We start from the raw sequence: 9,600 nt of genomic DNA, 5'->3' as shown, positions 1-9,600 counted from the left end.
GACTACAGCATTTAAAGTCATCAGCAACAACCTTGAGGTGTCTAAAGTCTGATTCTGATAAAGCGGATTGTTTTTTAGGATTTTGTTTTCGTGTGGATGCGTCACTCACGCATATCAAATTAACCGTTATCAGTGTAGAATGGGTAACGTACGAAATGAAATTGCTTTGTTTAATTTTTATGCATCTGCAATTAATTGTATTTATCTTGTATCAATAATCAATATAAGATTTGAAGTTTGGAGAATAAAACAAAATTATTAGACAAAGGGCTTGTCGGATTTTCAACTTTCATTTACGTTATTTCGGATTATCTTTCTTCCAGAGCAAATATTAAGAAATCGTAACTATGCTTCTCACCGTAGTTCACAGAAAATGACCTTCTACACCTTTGAACTTTCTGATTCCTGATTTGGCGGTTCTATACCCTATATAATACTATTATATATTATATAGGCTACACATATATTAGTAATTACAGAAACCTCAACTAGAATCAGGAAAATAAAATATTTTAAATAAAGTAATAGTGTGTTTTCATCCATTCATATCTAAAAACTCAAATAATAATATAACAAGCCAGCTAGGTTGGCGCAGTGGTCAGGGCAACAGGACTTCTGCTGGGGTGTAGTCTTACATTTATGTTTGTAACTATTTATAATTGTTATTCTCCAAAAGAGAAGTGTGCAAAATCTAACAAGGAAAATGATCCCACACCAGTAACCACACTGGGTAAGACCATATGTCTTCTGCGATTATTTCCAATCACACAACAATCGGTAGGTTTAATGCGGAAGATCATGGTTCAATTCGGATAAATCCTAGTTGGTAAAAAGTAAACTTTCAAATATAACAAAAAAAAACAAAAGATACGTATTTTTTACTAATGGCTTCCAAGTTGGAGCCACGTTGATTAACTATATCTAGTCGACGTTTCGCAATCACAATAGATTGCATATTCAGGGATAGAATTCTAACACTGAAGTCCCCTTAGTTAGGTTGTCCCGTTTAAGCCAATATCTGTCAGGACTGAGTGTACATTACTTGGCGGTAACCATGTGATGTTTCAACATCAATTCTTGAAAAAAAAAGACAACAAAATTGCAAAAAGACTGATTTATTTAAAAATATAGGATATATTCAGTTGTTTCTTAATTACTAAAATTCAAAACTAATAGTGTGTCTTTTTAATTCCTTATTCCTTGCAATAGCTTCTCGCCTTGTCCTCAAAATAGACGTTTATTTCTTCAGGTTTGGAAATAGGAAACACAAGGGCCTAAATTAGGATAATATGCTGGGTGGGCTAGCAGTTCGTCGCCCAATTTATGGATTTTTGACGTGGTATGCATTTCTGTATTGCATTGACGAAACAGCTTTTCAAATTTCAAGAAATGCGGCCGTTTTTATTTCAAATGAATATCAAGTATGTCAGAAAGGTCTGAATAATATTCTCCGGTGATAGTTTTATCCTTCTCAAGATAATCTGTCGTGACTAAAAGTGGTGGTACCTCCACAGAGCTAACAGCGAGGGAGGTTTACATTGTTTCCTACATACCCCAAAACCGCAAAAAGCTGTCTACTTCCTTCAATCAAGAATGGGAGGATGCGTTACTCCTCTGTCATCTTCGGATTTGGCGCATTCGCATATTGAGCTCCATTTAATTTTAAAACAGAAAATAATCCAGAGTTTGGCGCATGCGTACATAAAATTATTTACTTATTTAAAGTTACTTTATTTAAAAAAGTATTGAATAGAACGAAATATTAAAAATATAATTAGTCCAGCCATTCCATTTTTATAACTAAATATACACAAATTTGATAAATAATTGATTTAATGTTGAAACTATATATAAGGAGGTAAATAAACATTAAACTTTTTCTGAAATACCTCCAGCTTTCGATTAACGTATTGTACATTTACTAATCTAAAATTAATGGATTATCGTACTTTTTTAAGCTCAAAGAGATCTCAGTATTTTTATTCTAATTATTGTTAAAATACAATAATTTATTTACTTATACCCTTATATAATAACGCATTGTATTTTCCTTATCATTAGATTATTAGAGCGTCGTTAATAGTTTTATATTTTGTTTATTTGATCCAGGTCTACTTTTGTTAGCAAATTTAATTATCTCATAGTATCACTGTACACTGTTCTTATATCTTACCAAATTGTGTCTAATTTCTTCTGTGAATTTTACATTCTTCGACGACTTTCACTCTCAACAAATTTTTGCTATATCTTACCTATAAAATAAAATTTAAATCATTACTAAAATATATTATGTTTAAAGTAAATGTCTAATAATTACCAGTTGCTACAATTTTTGCTACTACTCTTGATGGACAATCTTCATTAATGACTTGACTACATCTAACACAACAAGAATCATTTTGTTCTCTGTTCTTGTTATCATTTAATTTTGGCAGATGTTGTCACTGAAAATGATGTCGTGTTATAAATTTGGCAACTAACATTCCCACTATAAATGAAATTGATGCTGCTTGCATTTTATAACTTTTAAAAATATCACCTTACATTCTGCACTTACCCTCGTTCTTCCATATTTTAAAGCCAATGTATGTTAAACCACCAAAAGTAACACAAAAATTTAATTATTATTACTATAGAATTATTAGTCTAACACAAAATCTAAATATCCTAGATTTTGTTGTTCTTTTGACTTGATCGATTGTTCCGATTAACTCGAAATGAATGAAAATAATAAACTATATTGTTTTCCTTTTCTATTGTTTATTCTATGCAGGATTGTGCGCATACGCCAAAACCGGAAATGACTGAGGAGTAATGTATCCTAAGAATGGGGGAAGTTCCGATATGATTTAGGCAGCAATATCGTAGTATTCACCTGGTCCTCTTGTTCACATCACTAACTTTACCATGACTATGACTAGCACATTCCTGACACAGTCATCATTAGAGGAGCATTATAATATAATCAAACATCTGCTCTGGTCAGCATAAGCGCCGGACCTCTACATAATTGAACCATTATGCGGAATTTTAAAGCATAGAGTAAGGAATATCTATCCATTTGAAGCAATTCACCGATGTTTTGATACAAGAATGGAGCAACATTCCATTTTAAACTATTCGGATACGCTAATAATCTATTCCATTAAGAATTGCAGCTATTTTAAAAGCAAATAGTGACTCAACGACTTATTTATAAAATATTGTGTATATATCAGGTATTCATATTATTTTGGTCATCCTCTGTAGTAAGGACGCCGAGAAAAATCGATATTTTATTCGGTTTCTCGCCTATATTTTTTTGCCCGATATATCAATGTATCGATATTTTCCAAGAAAGCATCTGTAAATGATCGTAATCATATTTAAGTGAGTTGCAGATTAAAATATCGATATTAAAACCTAGGTTTCTTGAATGCGAGTATCGAACATTTGCTTTGAAGTTTCTACCTCCCGGTTATCAAGTGAATTTTGCGTGGAAAAATAGAGTTGGACTGAATAAATATCGATACTGGCAAAAATATGTATCGATACATTTTTTTAAATATCGAAGTTGAAATATCGATAGTTTTCTCCGCGCTCGACATCACTACTCTGTAGTACCCATTACTATTATAACATCAATCATACCATTGGTGCCCCAATAACGAACCCCACACACAAAAAAAATATAAAAAACTTATCGGCAACATTGAGATCGTGTTAATATTTATTCCTCATTTGTTATAATCCACCTGTATCCATTAGTCACGGTTTTTATTTGACATGTTTTGTTTTCATTCTAACATAACTATCACGAAATATGATTCATGACTGCCGTTAAGGGAAATTCAGCTTATCATGAAAAATTGTCGCTGTTCGAACTCGAGGAATGTTTCGAGGAAGTTTCACGCTTATATAAAGGAGGTGTTTTTCGCCTTGTGCCCGAAACACGTCAAAATATAGAAATCACGTTTTAGCCGTTATATTAGCCGTAATCACTCAAGTTGTTATAATTCGTTTATTAAGCTCGTGTTTGTTTCTTTGTTTTTTTTTTGGGGGGGGGGGGGGCAGGTTAGATTAACTAGTTTTATTTTTTCTTTTGAAATGGTGAAGGATCATTTCCCGGCTTACCATAGTAAAACACATTCTTTTGGCAATTTTTTTTCATTCAACATAATTCCTTTCAAGGGTGATACACTGATTATAGCGACCCTCCAACTTTTCGATACAATTTTTGTAGTAAGATATATCCTTCTTCAAAATAGGCGTCAGTTTCGGCGATCACCTCTTCATTCGACAAAAATTTCTTCCCAACGATCATTCTTTTGATATCTGAGAACAGGAAAGAGATACTGCGGGCCAGATCTGGAGAATACGATAGATGAGGAAGCAATTCGAACCAATTCATGGATTTTTGCCATCGTTTTCATTGACTTGTAACACGGTGCATTTTCTTGGTGAAGCGGCACTTTCTTTTTCTTCAAATACTGCCGTTTTTCGGCGATTTCCTCGTTCTAAGGGTAGTCAATGAAAAGTATTCCATGCGCATCCCCAAATACAGATATACAGCCACAACCTTGCTAGCTGACTGTTGCGTTTTCCCACATAGTAGCGGTCCACACGGCTGACTATCGATTGGACTTCGGAGTGAAATGATGGAGCCATGTTTCATCAAGACTCGGGTTTATTACCCTTGATCAACTTCAAACACTGCTCCGAATCGTCAACTCGTCGTTGTTTTTGGTTAAAAGGGTTTTCGCGCGGCAACCACTTTGCTGCTTTCTCATACCCAAACATTCGTGAATGATATGATGTACACGTTCCGCTGATATCTTTAGAGTGTCTTCTATTTCATTAAATTTCAATTTACGGTCATTCAAAATCATATTGTGGATTTTTTAAATGTTTTCGTCGGTAACAATCTCTTTTGGGAGTCCACTGCGTTCACGTTTATTACAGTACATTAGAGAGATTTTTAACAGGGCGGACATGTTGACGTTTTCATTGGGCATTCCAGAAAGATAATAACTGATTTATTTTGGTCCAGTTTTGACGGCATTTGGTTTATCACAACGGATGCCATTGTGGACATTACATATCCATATACAAGATTTGAACGTCTTCGGGTGCATTTGAAGAAGAAGAAAGTGCTGCTTCACCAAGACAATGCACCCTGTCACAAATCAGTGAAAACTATGGCAGAAATCCATGAATTGGACTTCGAATTACTTCCTCATCTACCGTATTCTCCAGACCTGGCCCCGCGACTATTTCGTGTTCTGATGTGTGAATGCTCGCTGGGAAGAAATTTTCTTCGAATGAAGAGGTGATCACCGAAACTGAGACCTATTTTGAAACAACTTTTTGAAGGAACTTTTCAATTAACGTGTCAATATACTATAGAGACATTATTAAAAATACAATTATTATTTTATAATTTTAAAATAAAAGTGGGATTAGTAAGATTTTACCAGAAATAAAAACACCGAGATTTGCCATGTTAAATCAAACACCTATCAGAAGCGCTACGAGACATTGACGTCACTTACGGTTTGCTAACCATCACTTCCACATTCCAATATTTACACTTTTTAGGGCTCTTTGATTTTATTTAAGTTATTTATCTTATATTTCACAGTTAAAAAATTAGTTTTGTGTGATACTTAAAATTAATACTGATTACTGATTATTTAAGTCAAATAACCTTTATTTGCCCACAATCGTTTTGTGACTGTGTGAAATAATAATTTTCAGAGGAAACTTTTATAGAATTGAACTGAGTGATTAATCCATACAGACTACTCATGAGATGTGGTAGAATATTGAAATACGTTTAAAAAATACTACCAGCGTAACACTTGACAAGAAAATTAATAAATGCAGGTAATAACTCTAAAGAGTACCCAACAACGGCACAATCGGCAGTTGGGAACTGTGAGAATATTATTATTGAAATCAAGTGCCCTATATTTGATAAAGATAAATCAAAATTCTGGTGATAACAAATCGACTGGAAAATTTTATGATGATAATTTCAAGATTCGAAGGTCTTTGGAAAAGCTACCAAAATATTCATTTTACGTAGTTCTTAATAGTAAAACCTAAATAAAGGTATAAATTATATACATTAAATGATGGATGTTTGATTTTCTTGATGACTTTTAGCAGCTCTGTATTGTATCATATTACCTCGTAATATCTGGGTAAAGAAAATGAATAACATTTGGTTCATACATAGTAACATTGTACTATATTGTAATACGTACATAAGTATTGTTATAAATATTTGAAATTTTTGTTTGCCATAACACACATACCAGGCAGTAAAAACTTTATAAAATCACATTATTCACTCAGATATGTGTCTCTTACGTTTAACCTGGTGAAGTATAGCCCATCAAATTATTTAATGTACAAGAAACCAGATTTTTGACATTGGCTTTCCATAATGAAGGGAATCGATTGATACCTGTTGAGGGCTTAAATTTAATTAATGTTTTACTTTGTGTTTTGGGAATATATGGCCATTCATTACTGAACGGCCTTGAATGATCAGTAAGTTCAGTTAGAAGCCCATTGTCTTCCGTCTGGTTGGAATTCGAATCCTGTAGAAATATAAACGGACTTCATGCACACTTGCACGACTAAGCAAAGCACATTAAATTAAATATAACTATCTATATTAATTTGTAAAGGAAAATAGAACTAAATTATTAAGGTACTTTTATCATATAAGGCCTAACCTTAAATGTTATCAATAGTGTTATTTAACTCGAGATCATGTTAATTACACTGTAAACATAATTAGGTACTTAAATAGTAAATAAATACGTTCGACTATATTGCTTATTGCTGTTGCTGTTGGTCTTATAGGATTTTTATAGGGATCTATAATTACATTAGGTGCTCTGACGCTATAGATACACTATAGATTGTTGAATTATAACACATAATTATTAAATTAATATATGAATAAGACATGTACCTATACAAACTGTTCTGTCAGACCAAAATAACTACGTTTCGCGCAAACGTGGAGCATTTTAACTCGCATTTAAAATGTCATTATTTCCTACGTCAATTTTTCTTTCAAATCGATTTTTTGTGGAAATAACTTTTATTCCGTGTAAAGTAAATACGTAGAATTGTTATAAATTAGTTTTTCAAAAATGGTCATGTAGCATATTGGAGCCAAAAATTATAGAACTGTTCTAAAACCTTAAAGAAGTAATAAATATATCCTGACAGGAACCGGTGGTGAGGAAAAAATAGAACTGATCCATAAAAATGACTGCAACCAAAAATATTTTCTTCTTTCTTGCTTGTGTTAAGCATGTGTTAGTAAGATTAACCCCGTAATTATAAACTATGTTGAAAATGTCATTAAATGATGATTCAGAAATTTTAAAATATTAAAAATATGTTTTGACTGAGTGGCAAAATAACACGATTTGCGTATGTGTCTTCCATCATGTCAACTGACTAATATTTCACTATCAATCCATAATGAGACTGGCAGAAAAATAGCAGGCCTATATCACTTAAAAAATATATTTTCGATTAGAACGTGTGCGTTTCGACTTAACTGTGACCTGTTGATTTCTAGGAACATAACAAATGTTAAAAGGTCATCTTTCAAGGTGACGCCGATCTGCTTAAAAAATATTATTGCGTTATTTGATTATTATTAGAATGATTAATATTGTGGATATCATGTTATTGTGGAACTTGAGAAAAAAATCGGTTATTTTTTACATAAACAAATGATTTTATATTATGTACACTCCTTTCTTCTTCTGCGGGTAATAGTGCCGAGCATAGTCCACAATAAGATTAAATGTAAATGTTGTATTTATTGGAAAATAAAATGAAAGCCAGAAAAGTACAGCTCTCCATTTCCAACGTCTTTTCTCCTCCATTTTTCTCCATGAGGAAGCAAATACAAATACCAAAACAATTATTGATTGGGTAGGGTAGATAAGTCGGAAAAGGATGAACATTTAACACATGCAATAGTTTTGAGACATCGTCCTAATGTAGTATTAACTGGTCAAAATGTTGATGTAAAGGCATGGCAATCATAAATCTAAAATAAGGGCTAAATAATAATTAATAAATGCATGAGAGATGCTTAGATAAATACTAAATCAGATAATCATAATGTATGATTTTACACCTTTTATAGAGAAGAATATGAATGAGCAAAATTCATCATTCGACAGAAAATTGAGATGGAGCTTCAAAAGGTGAATACGAAAATAATGTTGAAGTTTTGGTAGTTGACTTTTAGATTGCTGTTATGTGTATTATAAATAAGTTTTAATTATATATTTTTCTATTTCTTATACTTTTGATATCTTTTAAAATACTACCAATTTTCTAATTGTTCTATTATGTTTTCATGTTGGATCTTAATATATTTGTTGGTCGTAACTACGACATACAATCCTGGTCTTAACTTCGTGATGAATTTGTGCGAGGTTGATAAGAATAAGTTATATTTAACAAATCTTTATAATTATCTAGTTGATTTGGAACCATCGAGGGGCAATGAAATAATCTATATCACAGATCTTAAAAACAAGAATTTCTTCCAGAAGCTTCAAGCTTTGGTAACCTGCTTAATATGACAGCAGCACATGTTGGAAATAAACATAAATTGCCTTTTTCGATGATTACAAACGATTTGAATTTAGAGCTTGCTACTGCTCCATTTCAACATTCATTTTATGATGTGACGTAAGAATAATTACTGTCAGACCTTATTGTTCGTCAATAATCCAGTAACGGATCCAGAAAAAGGAGAGAGTCAAGTCATAAAAATGGTTTGAGGTTTCCCATAAATTTTAAACTGGAGTTGATATTTTCCCCAGTTTCTGGATCCTTTTGGAATAATAAAAAGGTGGTGATAATGAAACAGCAATAAACTGAAAATTTTCAAACTGTTGTATAAAAATACTTACATACCCATATTCAAACCTTCGTCCCTTCGAAGCAGGCATCTAAGATGACGTATTAAGTGATTATTATTAAGTGCTAATGATACCTATTCATTCTTTCTATACTATGGACAATATTTTCAGTGAAGTAGACAGAGATTTCGCGGTCAGAATAAAGAGTTTCTGCATTCTAAACCAATGTTAAAATTGAAAGGAAGAGCTTTGACATCCAGAATGTGGTATAGACACCAAATTAGGAGAGTAAAATACAGTGGTAAAAACTTAGTGGTCTAATTTGCCAACTTTTTTCTGAATAAATCGCATTATTCGCCAGAATTAGCTCTGACTATTTCCTAAAATCAATAAACTGCTTGTAGAATGTCGTTTTGAATCAATGGTGGTGATTAAAACTGAATCATATATTCAAAGTAAAAGTGCAGTCAAACTCTGACATATTTCAAGATGAATATAAACTCATACACACAACCAAAAATGTAGGCATGAGAAGCCTCAGAATATTATCAAACATTTTTCCTGGTTGGCACTGTAGTTAAACCTCAACATAATTTAACCATTATATGAAGTTTTAGAGCTCAAAATGGGGCGTAGATTTCATCTCCAACACCACAGAAGCAAAAAGACAGTCTACGAATCTATTCCATAAAGAATTTTAGCTGTT

The 9,600-nt window shown here is 32.5% G+C and overlaps 1 long non-coding RNA gene across 1 annotated transcript; it reads right to left on the bottom strand.

Moving 5' to 3' along the window:
* Nucleotides 1–1,128: 1,128 nt before the first annotated feature.
* LOC143200729 (uncharacterized) lies at nucleotides 1,129–2,698 on the bottom strand. The gene is made up of 3 exons (XR_013006797.1): nucleotides 2,558–2,698; nucleotides 2,318–2,444; nucleotides 1,129–2,252 (listed from the first exon to the last, which is right to left on the bottom strand). It is a non-coding gene; the product is annotated as an uncharacterized LOC143200729 (long non-coding RNA).
* Nucleotides 2,699–9,600: the final 6,902 nt, after the last annotated feature.

This window comes from Rhynchophorus ferrugineus, unplaced genomic scaffold (genome assembly GCF_030347505.1).
Source record: "Rhynchophorus ferrugineus isolate W39M unplaced genomic scaffold, kcgeb_rfMv2 rfM8, whole genome shotgun sequence".
Classification (NCBI taxonomy): Eukaryota; Metazoa; Arthropoda; class Insecta; order Coleoptera; family Curculionidae; genus Rhynchophorus; species Rhynchophorus ferrugineus.
Note: the sequence above shows the minus strand (reverse complement) of the source record. Positions and strands in the feature narration are given on the sequence as shown.